The following is a 16,326-nucleotide window of genomic DNA, read 5'->3' on the forward strand; positions in this document are numbered from 1 at the left end:
CTCCACATGCCCTGGTCCACAGGCAGAGGGCTCTGCACCCAGGAATGCAAACTGAGGTATCACCACTCAAAGACCTTAAAGACTACAGGAGGAGACTGGAAGCCGTGGCTCCCAGAGCAACGTGGCCCTGTCAGCATGCGGATATTATGTGCTAGTTATGCTCCTGACAAGGCCAGCAGCATTTTGGGGAGCTGTCCAGGGCCAGCTCTTCACCTGCAGCCAKACCTTGCCACCATAGTGAGCTCTTCCAGTTCAGCAATCTCCATGATTATGCACCTGATAGCAATTTGCACTTGCACTGAAAGCTTCAGGCAGAGCTTTCCACATCCTCAGGAACAGTAATTTAAGCTTCCCTGTCCCCTCTCAGGTAAAGGTTGAAGGACAACAATTTCACTGATCGGGGAAATTCCACATCTGAGGAGAACTACCAGAGCTGGTTGGCTATACACAGTAATGCTACAGATCAGTTTAATATAGGAAGTGAAGCAGAATGCCATATTCAATTCGAGGTACGTAGGGAATTTAGATAAGCAGATTATAAACATACAAACAGAAATTTARCTGAAGGAAAGATGTTGCTTATCAGTATCTGTAATTCTTCAAGTAGATTGTCACCATAGTATCTATTCTTTGTCTTTGCCTAAGCTTTCGGATTTTGGCACTGCTAAAACACTCTTGCAGCAGTGACTGCCAAGGCCATTTCCTCAGCTGAACACTATGGACCACAAGCATATGAAAGACTTCAACCCCAACCATCCTCCAGTACCTCCACAGGAGCCCCCAGTAAAGGGAAACTGAGGTTTAGGCAAGACCTGTGTCTAAAATACACAAACCTGGAATGGGAACAGATAGCAGCCAAATTATCTGCCAGCACATTTGATATTGTCTGTATTAAAGCCTGCATCCTAGCAGACAAATTAACCAGGAGCAAAATAATTGGATTTAAGGATGTCACAAAACAACACTTTGCTGAATTGCATTCGCTGAAAAGCATGTCAGATCTTAGCATCTACAGGGACGCTGAATGAAAAAATACACTGAGCTCCATTCGCTTCAGTCCTGTATACGCAGTGAGCCCAGTCACCGTTTTGTAGAATATAAAGTTCTTAATTTCTGAGAAAAGTGAAAACAGAACCGCACCTTTAAGAAATGCTAAGGGAACAACACAATTTAATATACTACAATAATAAAAACTGTGCTGGCGTATATTAGGCAACTGGAAAGAGGATCTGATTGAATTTTAGAAACAGGTCTTGAATATGTGAATTATATTAAGAGGAAACTGAGTAGAGCTGATGGGAAGAGTGGGATATGGCTAGTACTCAGCGTGCAGAGGGTCTCCAGAGCACGTAAATGCCAAAAGAAGGAAAACATTAGTTACCTTAGAAGAAACTCTAAGAGGAAAACAAATGGGACTTCTAACTTCTGTATTTTATCTTCCTCTTTTTGAGGCAATCCAAAACAATTCCCAGATGACCATAAGCTGGTATAGTTACACACTGAAGACTGAAAATGCACTGAAAGCACACTGAAGGTGTGTTTCCCCAGAAGAGGAGCTTAGCTGAGCTGTGCCTGGGGTGCACACACACCAGAGCAGCACAAGAGCAGGCACTGATCAAAGGGATGGCAGAGAGGACAATGCAGCAGAGAACATGAGGAGYTGTTTCCACAGTGCTGCAGCGGGTGCTCTGCACAAAATTGGACTCAGTCTGGAGACAGCAGTGGAGCAGGGGCGGAGGGTGAGGGTCACACAGCAGTATTTACAAAGATGGTCTTCAGACTGCATGGTTAACATTTAATGCTACTCTCAGGCCCTTGATAAAACCTGAGCAACTTCATGCAAGCCAAGGACTCTGTAGGACAAACTAACTTGAATTGATGGTATTATCTAAAGCAGCAAGCTATAAGACCAACATGGCTTTTCCAGGAAAGGTAATTGCCTTCTCTGAGAGTCTCYGCAGTGCATGCATGGAGGGACACACCCTCATTGCTGTTGAGATTCAAAATACCTCCAGAGCACACAGGCTGTTCAGTGCCAATCCATCCTCTCTTCCTAGCAGGCTTCAGCTACTGGAGAAGCAGGATTTGGTGGGAACCAGAGGACAAGCAGGCTGGGGGAGGGGGGGTATGGCACTGCATGGACTCTCACCAAGACCAGCTTCAATCTCCAGCTTGCCCAAAGAACTCTGAAACTTGCAGGTCCTCAGACCTCAGACCTGAGTCAAGTCTCCTGTGACAGATGTTTCATTCCTATTCACAGAGAGATATGAGCTAGTGTGACAGAAGTCATCAAGTGCTGCAGGGATGAGGTCCATGTCAGAACCTGGGCAGCCTAATCAGAGCTATTCTCCTTCCTCTTTAAGGCATCCTCTGAACTGTCACAGTTGAGACTAGGGAAAGAAAACTTTAGGGATGTGGGCTGAGAAGGTCCACTTAACCAAAGATGCCCCAACAAAGCAAACAGCAGACTTGCCAGGACATCTGAAATATCAGTGCCCGCATTGCCTCAGGCAAGGTTCACACACACAGAAACACTACAGCAGCACTGAAGCAAAGCCGTGCCAGCTCTAACATCAAAGGAGGTAAGGCCTGARGATGGGAACTGTATCTAATCTAAACAGAACTTTAAAACGACAGATCTAAGGCAGTCAGACAATTGTGCTGTTTGCATCTCTTAGCAGATACCAAAAGCCAAAAGATTTCCATCACACTTTCAATATGGGAATTGAAACACTCTCTACAAATGTCAAGTCAAAGAAACAAACACAACAGTCTCACTCTAAGATAATTAACCAATAAAAACATATGAAATAGTCTACTGGACTAGGCTTATGGTCCATTACCCCAGTTCCCTGTCTCTGACAGCAGCATTAGGAGAATGCATCTATTGTCTTTTTGAATCTGCCAGTACTGTCCACCATTGCAGCCTGCAGTGGCAACAAGCTCCAGAAGTTTGCTGCCTGTTCTGCATTCACTCTATCCATTACCTTGGTGATTTTGGAAGCCTTGGCTGTGTCTCTCCCTGAGCCTTCTTCTCCCCAAACTGGACAGCCCCATATCAAAGTTCTTCCAGAATTTTAATTGTTTATTTTTGAACCCTGCCACTCCTACCTTGTTCTAGCTATTGAGAGAATGGACCCTCTTGAATATGATTCAGGCCAAGCAAAGGAGGAAACACACCTGGATATAGCCCTGGAGTCWAGTTGGAGGCCTGTGGCTAGTTGCGTCCCCCAGGGCTCAGGACTGGGTCCCATCCTGTTCAACTTTTTCATCAATGACCTGGACGGGGGGACGGAGTGCATCCTCWGCAAGTTTGCTGATGATACCAAGCTGAGAAGAGTGGCTGACACATCCGAGGGCTGTGCTGCCATWCAGAGAGACCTGGACAGGCTGGAGAGYTGGGCGGAGAGGAACCTCCTGAGGTTCAACAAGGGCAAGKGCAGAGTCCTGCACCTAGGGAAAAATAACCCTAGGCACCAGTACAAGCTGGGGGCTGACCTTCTGGAGAGTAGCTCTGCAGAGAAAGACCTGGCAGTGCTGGTGGATGACAAGTTGACCATGAGCCAGCAATGTGCCCTTGTGGCCAAGAAGGCCAATGGTGTCCTGGGGTGCATTGGGAAGGGTGTTGCCAGCAGGTCGAGGGAGGTGATCCTGCCCCTCTCCTCAGCCCTGGGGAGGACTCATCTCGAGTACTGTGTCCAGATCTGGGCTCCCCAGTTCAAGAGAGACATGGAGCTACTGGAGAGAGTCCAGCACAGGGCTACAAAGATGATCAGAGGGCTGGAGCACCTGCCCTATGAGGAACGGCTGCGAGAGCTGGGCCTCTTCAGCCTGGGGAAGRGMAGACTGAGGGGGGATCTYATCAATGTGTGTAAGTACCTGAAGGGAGGGTRTYAAGGGGAYGRGGACAAACTCTTTYCAGTTGYCCYGTGTGACAGGACAAGAGGCARTGGGCAGAAAYTGAAGCACAGGAAGTTCCGCCTGAAGGTGAGGGKGAATTTCTTYCCTGTGAGAGTGACRGAGCACTGGMACAGGTTGCSCAGAGAGGYTGTGGAGTGTCCTTCTCTGGAGATCTTCAAGGCCCGCCTGGACGCAACCCTGTCTACCATGCTCTAGGTGACCCCGCTGAGCAGGGAGGTTGGCCTAGATGATCTCCAGAGGTCCCTTCCAACCTTACTGATTCTATGATCCAGTCTCAGTAGCTACAGTTCCGCTATGTGCAGAAGCCGTACAGCCGTGCTTGCCATTCCCTTGCATGTGTGTTCAGATTTTGCAGGCCCTCTGTGCCATGTTATTATCATAAAACTTTTCTGGACGAATTAAGTGTAATGACATCAAAGTCCTTTTTGCAGACAAACCAGAATACTAGGTTCCTCACAGCGTGGCCACTCTATATTCTTCGATCTGCAGGAATACCTATGCATTTAGTTGTATCTAATGTACAGATGTGTCTGCACCCCAAGGTAAAGAGGTCTGATTATATCAAGAAAAAATTCATCATGCTTGCCAGCATAGGCCATCATCTCACAAGGAGCACCCACTGCAGGCAGGGCAAGCAGGAGGGGCCACACTACAGCTTGGCTTAATCTGACTGCCCCAGTATGCTCTGGYAAGCAAAAAGTCACGCTGCCATTAAGCTCCAGGGCTATATCCAGGTGTGTTTCCCCCTTTGCTTAGCCTCGATCATATTCAAGAGGGTCAATGTTGGTTTTTGCTCTTAAGAATGACATTAATGACGCTGGCTCTTGGTCTGAGGGCCTAAGTTACTTAATGGGCCCAAGTATGTAATTCGCTGCTGGGAAGGGAGTTTAGGTGTCATTCTCTCAATAGCTAGAACAAGCTAGGAGTGGCAGGGTTCAGAAATAAGCAACAAAAATTCTGGAAAGACTTCGATATGAGAATAAAGTAAAAAAGACTGGGATAATGTCACTGCAAAAGTCAGTTTGAGGCAAACCTTGGAAAGGAAATTAAAATAAGTAAGAAAAGGCTCTTAGCCATACTGAAAAAAAGAACACAGATAAAAGAAGGGAGTTGCTATGTGGTGTGAATAGTGTAAAGATAGCCTAAAAATTAAATTTATACTTTGCCTTGGTTTATAATAACAATACAAGACAAAGGTTGAATGGCTTATGGAGATGAGACWATGGAAATCAACACATACAAAGTGCAAGCAAACCTTAGAGCACTTATTGTATTCAGACAGGGCACTGGATAATCTTCATCTCAGATTTCTGAAAGAGCTGATATGTGACAGCACTGGACTAGTAAGAAATATTTCAAATGAATTTATCAAGTCAAGGAAGGGGACTGTATTACTCAGAGCCTGGTAAGTACACTGCATCTATTTTAAGGAGAGGAAAATTGATATGGGCAACAAAAAAACTTCAGTAACTCCCAAAGCACTAAAGCAACCAGTGCAGAATCCAAAATTGTCCACAGACGCAGATGACACAAGGAACATTTCCCCAACAGATACAAGGGTAATTTAACAACTATGGGATCTCCAAATACAAGTCTGAGAATGTGACGGCTTGCAAAGAGGAGGGCAGATATCACAGTGTCTGCGATACTCAATGAGCAAAGGCTTTGTACAGAAATCTGACATCGTGCCAGGGATTCCAGACTAAAGATGAACTATATTGCTTCAGTGATCCTGCAGCACAGAATTAAAGAAGCAAAAGTGCAAAAAACTACATAGAAGAAGAAAGGAGAAGAGAATCACCCATAAGGCACRTATGTCTGATCACAGTTTTGGGCAAACCTCAGCTCAAAAAGGAATGCTCCCCACCAAGATCTGAACTTACCTATGCATCATTAGCAACAGGAAATAACTGAAGCCTTTCCAAATGAAGGGCCCTGGAAGACTAGCTGCACTCCTACCCCCAAACTGCATGTCAAGCAGCAGCAGCTCTCCCTGCCCAGTACCGAGGATGCTGTGAGGAGCCCTGGCCCAGAGGAGAAGCATGCAACACCTTACTGACCTGTCTCTTCTCCCCGCACCTTGGCCGTGCTCACGCCCTGCCACAGTGCAGGGCTCGGCAGTGTCACTGGAGGAGGCTGGTCCTCGATCAAGGAACGCACAAGTATCCCTGGGAGTGGCCTGGTCCCACATGAACCAAACTTGCTGAGCTCTGCTTGGTTGCTCACCCACCACACCTAAACAAATGTGCACTTGCTTGCATTTACAGAAACAGCCATGGTATAGGACAAGTGAGGGAATCACTGCAGAAGAGGCCTCCCCAAACCTGCTCTGAGGCAGATACTTACGTGGTCTATGAATTTAGGGTCTGTTTCAGGATTCTGAGTGAGAAGAGTTCTTAGTCCAATGAAATGCAGGAACATGCATCACCTCCTCATGTCATATTTGGGAAACAAAGGCCTGTATTTGGTTTCCAATATGCACACGGTGCCATGCAGCTAGCTTCCTGGTGATTTTGTGGAGGCAAGCAACTGAAGSAGAAGGGAAATGAGGCCAAAGCAAAGCTCTCCGACCTAGACTATGACAGAATTAATGGGACCCTGATTCAGTAGCTTGTAATTTATAAACAAATATACAAGTACAAAAACCTTACTTTTCTAATCCCTACTACCATGGAAAATGAGAATTCATTTCCTCTGAAGTACTAACTTCCATCTCTTTGTTTCACTGCTAACTCCCATATAAAATATTAGCTTTCTATCATACAGGTTTTAAAAAGCATTATGTCTACTCAAAAAATATATAGCCATTGCATTTTTCCTACATCTTGCCTCATTTCAGAAATTTTAGTCCATTTTAACTGAAATGGAGGTAGAAGCAATGAAAGGACTTGAATATTTCAGACTTGGAGACATTTCAACAGAAAGATTTTAAAAACAGCTAAAAAAAAATGTTCACTACAAGCAGTCTAGCTCAGTAAATGCCACTGGTGAGACTTCTACCCACTGAAAAGTAATAGCTCTATAAAAAGGAAACAAAATCACTTTACAACAGCTGAGATTGCTACCCAATGTCAGCAATGCTGAATTCATGGCAATATTAGCAATTTCTTGCCAAGCTATAAAGTCTGGTCTTATTTAGGGAGCAGACATCACAGCTAGGGAGTCCTAAAAAGATGTATAATAAATATGTTAATTGCTTCAGCCTAGGGTCACTCCATATGGCTTATGCCAGAAAGCTCAGGGGGTCCTGAATGCCTTTAGTGGTATTACAGGGAGACTTCTGTATGCTCTTTCTGAGCTGCATAAGCACTAAACCAAGACATAAAAGTCTCAAATCATGAGATATTTGGGGTTGAAGCCCAGCCTGACAACTGAGGCACCTCCTCACCACAGCCAGCAAACGCTGCATTGGCACCCAGGCCCAGCTGAGGAGGACAGTGGGACGCTGGACCAGCACCCAGGAAGAGTAACCTGMCTGCCCTGCCAGTGCTGGTGCTCCCCATCTGCCAGCTGGGGCCACGGAGAACTGTGGTAGCGAATGCACCCGCAGCCTGGGGAGGTGTGCAGCCACCCCAGCCCTGTGTTGGGACATCTGTGCAGGAGAAGCAGGTAAAAATTGGGATTGTGGACCAGCCTTCAGGGTTGGACCTCCCTTCATCATAGAGGAGCAGTCCTGGGATCAAAAATCCCATCTGAGTGGGGCACCATACGCACCTCCTCCTTCTCTTCTGGCCTTGTGCCCACATGCACGGTGTCCAACGTGAAGATGACTCATGCCAGGGCACCCAGTGTCTGGATTACTGTACATCTCCTCTGTGCTCAGGAAAGCTTGGCCCCTGCACCAGCTTTCTGCTGTGAGAACTTAGTGATCTGGAGGGTGGTGCTGCAGGTGAGCATGGTTCCTGCCACACTGGGTGGAGCGAAGTCCCACTGGCACCTCTGTTTTCATCATGCAGGCAGTTTATGAACCTGGCTGAGTGTGGGGTTAGAACGTGCTGAAAAGCTGTGAAAAAGGTTGGTGCCTGGGATGGGGCAGGGGGTTCGATGCTCTCTGGTCCTTGATTAGCCAAGAGTCAAGCACAACGGACTCAGCTTTGACAACTGGAGTATGTTATGCCCACAGCTGGCCATGCTCCCACCCAATCAGAGCAGTGCTCACTGGCACACACCAAGGCTGGACGTCTCATGAGGCTCATGATGGATAACGGGTGTCATGCCTGCCTTATGTGATTGAGATAACTTACGGTGAAACAACAGTAAGTCCCTAGAAATGGTAATTCAAAATCCACTCTGCATGGTTTTCATCACCAGTGAGTGGCAGGACTAATTGGTAGGTGAAAATATAAAAACCCAGAGTAACCTGCTAGTAATAGTGTGCCCCCCCACAGGCATTAGTCCCAGTTATAGTTTCACTAACACCTAACACACGAGCTTAAATACCACTGCCATAACACCTGCAAACAGTGCTCGTACCTCAGGTAGCAGCGGCCTCGCTCTGCGTTTCACAGGGTACCTGACCCGTGCTGCCTGTGGCAGGCGGCTCTACAGCTTACGCACCTGCTGTGCACACCCTTCCTCCTTGTACAGCTTGTTGTCTTGCTGCTTGATCCCTGCTTCTTTTCACTGTGAGTCAGCCTGCAGTCAATGCCACAGCTTTTCATACTTTGGACTGGCCAAGCTGAAATCATTGACCGAGTGGCCTCCCCTTGCTGCACTGCAGTGTCCCCACGYCTCACCAGGGCTCTGGGTGCAGCAGCATCTCCAGGGGGAGAGCACTCGCCAAGGAGCACATCGTTCAACATTGATCAGACACCTCATCGCTTGGCTGCTCATCTATCATCTATAAATAAATGCGTACCTGTTCGCATTTACAGAAACAGCTATGCTATAAGAAATGACTGCATTACACTGGGAGAGGGCACTTTCAGGTAATGGGTTCCTCCACCTTGCTCCAGAGTAGACTATCAGTTTTATGGCTTTTCCAAAACAACCATTACATTAAATCACATTGTCCTTGYTTAATTCTGTTTCTGCAGTAACAATGCCATTCTTCCCAATATCACTGCATGCGCAGAGCGTATCTCCAAGCTTCTGCCTTGGCGCAGTGTTCACCCCTGTCCATGGGCCCGCATCTTGCACAGCTCTGTTCAAAGCAGGCTGCTGAATGATGCTCATGATATTCAGGCAACACTGTGTTGCTGGCTGATACAAAGGCACTGGATTTCTTCACAGTTGCTCACTGTCCTCGCTCTTATATCACCAAACGGCCTGTTTAATTTTTGGCTGAAGCTGCACAGAAGCAAAGCCTCCCTTGAGCTGGCTGCAACAATATCGAGGCTCCTTCCCTGCAYTAATGTGAGAAAGTCAGGCAGTAGCTGCAGAGGAGTCATGAGGAACAGTGCTGAAATGGAAGAGATGGTGCTAGYGATCGTGGGGAATATGACAGGTTAAGGTACACACAAAGCTAAAGATGGAGAGAAAGTTACCACAATGGGGCCAAGGGACATCACCTACCCTATGAGACAGCTGGGGGGGAGGCTGGAAGTATAGTGAGGCCTGAAGTGAAAGTCAGCAATTCTGTTGACTCCTGCAATTCAGAACTGCAGTCAGTGTTAACACTTTTCCCAACGTGAAGCACCCAAAGACCACAAGAGGAAGATGCTGAAGATGAGCAAAGAATTACTTTACTAGGATACTGGGGAGAAGCAGCTGGATTCACAGAGAACATTTTGGTAGCCACAGGTTGAGACAAGYGACATATCACTATCCAGAAAACATATCGCTGGGACAATCAGCCCAGTGTACACATGGACACCGCATGCCTGCCTTCTTACTGCAGCAGCAGCTTCTGTCTTGGCCATCCTTTGCTTGCAATGGCAGTGATCACCTGCTCAAACCACTTTGAACTGCTGCTGGCTCCACAGGCCCCCCGGGCAAAGGCAGGCAGGACAGCACAGCATGCAAGCCTGCAGAGCCTTGCAACGCTCATTCGCATTCAGGCCACCGCCTTTGCTTCGGGTCTGCTGGTCTGAGCCATGCAGCCACACATTCGCACACACACTGCCAGAAAAGTGCATCAACAGAGGCGTGCCCAGGTCTCCTGAGGACAGCTTGTCTGAATGTGCCAGGGGGCGAGGGAAGCCCTGCCCGAGTGCAGGGCCAGCAGGGCTGCTTCTGTGCCATGGCTGCCTTCGCAGCCACCTGCTCTCTGCAGGGAAATGAAAAGTTGGTCTTAACAATAACTCAGGTGACTCTGTTAACACAACACATGCAGAGGGCAGGAATGGGATCAGACACCTGTGGGGAACCTGCGCCTGAAGACAGACACCCCTTAAAAGAAAGAGGAAAGACAGACAGCCTGGAACAAAAGATTTCTGTGGATTAAGAAGCTCAGCTGSGAGAGTAGCACCACAGTGAAACCCCAGCAGCAGCACGCATGGGAAGGATGCTGGCACTCCCCGCAGCTAGCTGAGACACCCAGCTGCTCCGCAGGCTCGCATGCGCTGCTCCACGGGGTCAGCCAGCACAGCCAGGTGCCACTGCCCGGAGTGGCGACTGGACACCCTAGAGACGCTTCCAGAGCGCGCAGCTCCTGGAGGCATCCTCCTCCTCACCCGACAGAACAAATCACGAGAAATAAAGCCGAGGGAGTTTCATAGCCTAACTTGGCATGAAGGAGAAAGCATTCCTTCTAGTAGTCTTAAATATCATCTTCCAATTTCACTGACTATTCTACTCCCTCTTTCGACAAACCCTGCCATCTTCCTTCTCCAAGCAGCCCAGGCCCATCACTGCTCTGCTCACACACCTGCCCTCAGCAGCTCGGCTGCCTGTTTTGAAGCTCCAGTATGTGTCGTTTATTAAGTTAGGGCTACCAGTATTGCACACTCCAGCCAGATAAAGATGTCCCACTGAGTGATAGAATAGTGTTGTCATATTATTGGCATTATTTTCTATCTCATTTTCTACATTCTGATGCTTTGTTCAGTATTTTAACAAGTGATTCCTCATAAAAGAGCAGAGACTTTTCATGGCGGTGCTGACAAGGAAGCCTATGGGACTGCAGTTAATTTAAAATCCAGTAAAACATAGTAGCTGTCTGAATTTCTCCCTTACCATATGCACTGCCCGTATTTATCAACAATGTATTTCATCAGTCTTTGAAGTCTTCCAGTTTACTCTAGTATAAAACAACTAAATTGAGGATCGGTAATGCAGAGAAGTTGTGCCAGAGAGGCACAAAGACCAGCCTTGAACAACTGGCAATTGGTCCCGAATCCCAGACTGTCCTGAATTACAAACTTAGAGAAAGTTGGAAGCTGCTGCCTGGCAGCACAAGGAAGCAGTGCAGCCTCCCACCAAGMCCAGGGCTAAGTGGGAGGGAGTCAGGAGACATGCCAATGCCAAGATTAACCTCTAACTTGGGTAAAAATACAGACTGGCAMGGCTCATTGAAAGATTGTCAATCCGACTTAAATAACAATGTGGGGATTTTTTGCTATATTGTTGTCATTTCATTACTCATTTTTATTGCAGATAATTTCTTCTCTCTTAGATGAAGCTCACAACACTTCTCTGCATTATATCCATAATTGCTTATTTTCCGTATTAACCTCATATAAGGTGAAACCTACTAAAAGCCCTCAAAACCCTTGAATGTTAGCTCTGGTCAATGGCCCGCTTTGCTTTGCTGTTGCGCTGATATGTTTTCTCACTCCCATCTCCTGTCTGGCCTTTGCTCCTCACCTGCCATTCATCCTGCTGTTCCCAGCCTTGTGCTATCGTAAAGACCAAAAAGTTGTATGGGGAAAAAAACACTCTAATGCACTATTTATATATCACTGTAATATTTATAATGTCATATTTCAATGTTTTGGACTGGGGAAACTGAAATCCCCTTCTAATAAAATCCCATTAGAGTTTAAGACTCTTCTCCCTCATACTTAGCCACTACCTCCTAAAAATAAACAAGTTGTATAACCACTTTGAGGTTTGCCATCATATTACTCACTCTGCTCAGTAGGATACATTTTCTTTTTCCAAACCTGTCTTTGTCCTGCCAGTTTAGTGTAAGAGGTCTATAAAGGAATTTTTCTTCAGGTCACTTCTTACTGTGCTTATTGTGCTGGGACATTCACCATGGCTGAAGACTTCAGATACTGCAAGAACACAAATTCTTTTGGTAAGATAAAATGATGCCAGATAGGACAGCTTTACTTTATTCATAGCAGCTCGCATTGTCTTCCCTAAATCCAGATTCCCATTTCTAGTGGTTCCTTTACTCTCAGGTAGCTTCCTAGACCTGCTCTGTGAAGCTACACTACCTTATTGATGACCCCCTTTTCTTCCAAAGGTCCTGTCTTGTGCAGATCTGGTAGGATTGTTTCAGCAGAGCCTATGTTGTCCTTAAGGATCTTACTGCCTTTTTGATGAATTTCTGTCATCTGATTGCAATTCCTCTTGTAAAGTTGGCACTGCAAGTGTTTTCAGTGTCTCTCCTTCCTCAAGATGCTGAGTATAGTAAAACTGTTGTCATTCACTATTCCACATTTTCTGAAATGCAGTTATTTCTGGAACTCTGAATATAGTATATGCAACATGAACATAACGTGCAAATAAACCCAGTACAGCCTTTCTTCACATGTATGCTGGAGGTAGGTATTCCCTGGGATGATCATTTAAGGCAACATGAGGCAGACTGCAGAACTTGTGGACCAGGACATTCAACCATTGGACATACGCTATAAATCTCATTAAAGTGAAGTAGTTGTCCTTGCAGCCAGTCTCTTCCCAGTCTCTGTCCCCCAGAGCTGAGCTCTACCAGCAGTCCTGTATCTGCATCCTCAAGCTTTGGGATTTGTCACTGCTCTAGCTTTCCTGTACCGTTTTATCCATTCAAACCTCATCTCCTCAGACTCCACAAAATCTTTTCTGAATACTGCTCCAGCCATCTTGGATCTAATCTCCTCTTCTATATCTCACTTCAGACTTCAAGCTAGCCTGTTGTTTCTTCCTGTTCTGCCAAGATTCAGTAATGCCCACCATGTCAAGGCCTTCCTCCACCGCCAGATACTCCAGTTCACTCAAAACAAAGTAGTTCTCCATGAAGGTCCTATAAACTCTGTGGCACTTCAGAAATTCTGTAGTATAGTTTGAAGATATGAAATTCAATATTTTAACAAATAGGAATATGTAAAAGCCTAACAAAATGTTTTGTTATTTTTCTGATGGTGAGTTCCGTTTATTTTACAGTCTACATACATTGGTTGCTCTCATTGTGCTGTTGCAGATTTTTGTATTTGCTTTGTAAAAATCTCCAGGAAGAAAGCTGGAGCTATTGTCATATAGACTGGCCTTTCAATCCTGGAGGCAGGACAGGCATTCGCACCCTAGGAGAGGTAAGCTCTCTGCTGGGTGTCTCAGCTCATTTGATCCAGTCCAATTCTAATTTTGCCCAACTAAAATAAATATTCCTGAAGCTTCACTGGAATTGATAGCATATATTCTTTTGGGAACTTTGAAGCAAACAGAACAAGCTATTTTAGAGACAAACATGCCTAGCATGGAGGTAATCTCTCTTGAATATTCCTCCGATTCTTTCTTCAGTTTATCAAAACTTAAAAGGTAGCTGGCCTAGTTACTTCAAACATGTTTTGTTTTGCAAGGAAGACAGCAGCATGTCTTAGAGCAATTTTGTGGCATGAGTGGTTATTTACATGTTTAAGGTGAGATTCTGCCCTGAAAAAAAAATGACTGCAGGAACAAGAGTTCCTCCGCTGGCAGCACACTTCCTACAAAGTGCRGGCAGTGGGATGTGCCTCTGCGCAGGAGCCCAGATGTTCAACACCTGCACAGTCTCTGCTGGATCACAGTGAGAGCAGAAAAGCTGCATAAGGTATCCAATCCGACAATTGGTAACTCATGATCCTCCTTACCTCACATTTCCCCAAGACACACTGTCGTTCTGATTCTTTATTGGTCTTTRATCCCAGAACAAGGACTTATCCTGGAGCAAAAAATCCGCTACTTATTTTTTCACTGTCTCACCCCAAAATCAAACACCAYATCAAAAATGTCAGGCTTGACATTGGTATTGCTGTACTATTCTCAATGCCATCAGCTATACTGCAAAMAGTGCAAAAGCCACTTTAAATACATTGGTGACCCTAAAAGCATCCAGAGCAGTGGATGGCCTTTGCACCGTTTACCATTAGGTCATCCCTGCATCCTCAGAGAATTATTATTGAGATGCTCCAATAAGGGACCTAGGCTACAGCTGAGAAGTAGAGGAGAATCAAAATTAACAGCTGGTGCCAATTTGAAAAACTAGGCACAGAGGGGAGAGTGAAACAAATTGTAGTAATTTCTTCTCAAATCCCTCATGCAAGTAGAACAAATCAAATGGATCTAACTCTTTCAAAAGCTAGGAAGCTAAAACAAAGCATCTGAGGCTTTAAATAAATAAATAAACCAGAGAGCTAGCATTCAGGGCAAAGATCTCATTCACATTGCAGACGAAAAAGGGGTTTGGGAATAGTGAATCAGTTCATATTGTTAAAAGTAATAATAAGAAAAAAAGAGATTGGGACAAAGCATTTATTTTGTTAAATCCCCCAAGGAAAGGTCAAGAATATTAAAAAATAAAATCTCCAGGTTCTGGTTGATGCAATAACTGCACTTTTAGCAATTTTAGAAGGACATTTGCTCAAGGCAGCAAGTGCCAAGTATCTTCAGGAGAGGTGCTGGGAAAGGATGCTCTCTTTGTTTATTTGCAGCTGAAGAACATTGAGCTCAATACAGTTTTTATGAAGAGCTCTGAACAGTATTCGACACTAGGCTCTCCATCAGTGCACCAGCCAATTACACATTAGTAATTCACACTTCCTTTCGCAGAGATCCTCACAGACAGGACCAAGGGAGACGATATTTCAGAAAGCAGGGAGGATAATCAACGGCTTCCTCTGCACACGTCCTCCTCTTCAAGCCAACGCTATGGGCAGCTATCAGACAAGATACTGGGCTAGACAGAGCTCTGTTTTGACCCAGCAGAGTGGCTCTTAGGTTATGTCTCGCCCCTGCCCCGATGCCAGCTTATAGGACTCAAGGATAATAACAGATTGTCTGTATCCAGAGATCTAATGCGAAAGGATCGGGAGAACTTTCAAGAGTCATTACAACTTCTTTCTATAGAGAAGGTGCAGAAAATAGGCACAGATGCTCTTTCAGCACTTTGATTCCAAGTGGCTGAAAATGTGAAGGCAGAGCTAACTTTGGCAGGAACGATGATGAAAAGATAAATGTTCACATTTCTTAGGAAGAAAAAGGGAAAGACTAGCAAAATACAAGCAATGGACTTTGAGGTTGACATCTATACATTCTTGAATGCTGGAGGCAAGATTTCACCAAAAGTCAGCACAAGGGTGGGCTAGGTGACCTCCAGTGGTCCCTTTTGACTCAAATTACATGATTCCATGACAGAGTAAGCTAAGGAAAATAGCAGTTTTTCAGAAAGAAAGCACTAATGACAGAAGCATGACCTATCCTGACATGGAGGACATATAATTAGTGAAGTAAAAAACAAGCTAAGCCATAAGATCATCACTGACTTCAAACACAATACATAAATTGGAAAAAGGAAAAACAAAGGAGTGACTGCTGTGGGCAGATATAAAGGAATAGCACAAGCATACAGGAACAAAAGTCCAAAAGGCACAGGCAGAAGAGGAGATGCTACTATGCGAAGAAGCAAGTAAAATAAGAAATAATTCTGTAAATACATTGAAAGTAGCAAAATGATTGCAGGAATTGCTGGTACTTGGTGCTCTTTTGGCTTCTCACAGTCATGTTCCCACAGCCAGCTTGGGAAATATGACTACGACCAAAGTCCAGCAGAGTGGGAGAATGACTGGTTGGATAAACCATCTGATGCCTCACTGTCAAAATGGATGGAAGTATTGAGAGGCTATGGGAAAGTCTGTCCTGGTTCACTGTTTTCAYAAGTAGAACACATGATGGACTGAAGACGATCCTTACCAAATCTACAGGCAATACAAAGGGACTGTAAAATACTCCAAAGAACAGGGATAGAACTTAAATGAATCTCAATAGCAGAAGGTGCTAAATCCACACAGGAATCATCAATTGCACAAGAATTCAGACAGATATACTGGTTATGTAGTTGGTTTTGAGGGAAAAAAGTGGAGGCTATCACAAGCTGAATGTGAGTCACACATCACACCATTTTATAAAATGTAACATCGTGAACTATCAGAACTACAGCCTGAAAAATACACAGCACAATTCTTCTGCTGTTTTCAGCGGCTCTGCTCTCTGGTGCTCTGGCTGCAACACTGCCAGAAAGAAGGGTTTGGCTTGAGAAAAGTAATGGAGTGAGGGCTAGAAAAC

The sequence above is a fragment of the Rhea americana genome, unplaced genomic scaffold, assembly GCF_003343005.1.
Source record: "Rhea americana isolate MKP2758 unplaced genomic scaffold, rheAme1 scaffold_388, whole genome shotgun sequence".
Classification (NCBI taxonomy): Eukaryota; Metazoa; Chordata; class Aves; order Rheiformes; family Rheidae; genus Rhea; species Rhea americana.